Genomic DNA, 647 nt, shown 5'->3' on the forward strand with positions numbered 1-647 from the left:
GGAGGTAAATATTTCTGAATTATTATTAATATCACTCTCTCTTTAGAATGTCGTCTAATGTTGGTTGCATTATTAGTTTGAACGCGGTTTTGTCAGTACACTGGAATTAATTTTATTGACCTTGAAAGGATGACAGGCTGAGTCGGCCTCCTGGTGTGTTAATTCAGTGGTCAACGAGGCTTACTCATATTACCATGTAATTATTATCCACTTTTTGTTTCAAAACAGAATATGGTGTCTGAGTTTCGAAATCACAAGACATCTGGAGAAGATTGCTGGGAAAGATTATACATTCTCGCAAATGAATATTTAATATTTTCAATATTAATAAATTATATTTGTTTTGTATACAATTACTTGATTCTGAATTACAAGAAGAGGATCAAAACATGAAGGGAGGGTAGGTGCGCCCCCAATGACCCATCACCCCCTCATCCCATCCCTCCCCTCCCCATGTGTGTGTGTGGGGAAGGGTGGGGGGTGGGATGAGGGAGGTGGTGGGTCAAAGGTGGGGGCGCACAGGGGGATGAGGGGGTGGGGCTTGTGTGGGAGGGGCTTGTGTGGGCGGGGCTTCGGTGGGGCTTGTGTGGGCGGGGGTGTGGGTGGGGCTTGTGTGGGTGGGGCTTGTGTGGGAGGGGTTTATGTGG

General features: G+C 46.1%; 1 long non-coding RNA gene across 1 annotated transcript in view; it reads left to right on the forward strand.

Annotated features, from left to right (window-relative positions):
• LOC147006898 (uncharacterized) overlaps nucleotides 1–393 on the forward strand; it is a 1,921-nt gene extending 1,528 nt beyond the window's left edge. The window contains exons 3-4 of the long non-coding RNA XR_015054535.1: nucleotides 1–4; nucleotides 229–393. The exon at nucleotides 1–4 is cut by the window's left edge and continues 54 nt beyond it. This is a non-coding gene — a long non-coding RNA (uncharacterized LOC147006898). The remainder of the gene's footprint in view (nucleotides 5–228) is intronic.
• The last annotated feature ends 254 nt before the right edge of the window (nucleotides 394–647 follow it).

Source organism: Eptatretus burgeri, unplaced genomic scaffold (genome assembly GCF_056783735.1).
Source record: "Eptatretus burgeri isolate ZD-2024b unplaced genomic scaffold, Ebu_testis_v1 Ebu_testis_scaffold_1207, whole genome shotgun sequence".
Lineage (NCBI taxonomy): Eukaryota > Metazoa > Chordata > Myxini > Myxiniformes > Myxinidae > Eptatretus > Eptatretus burgeri.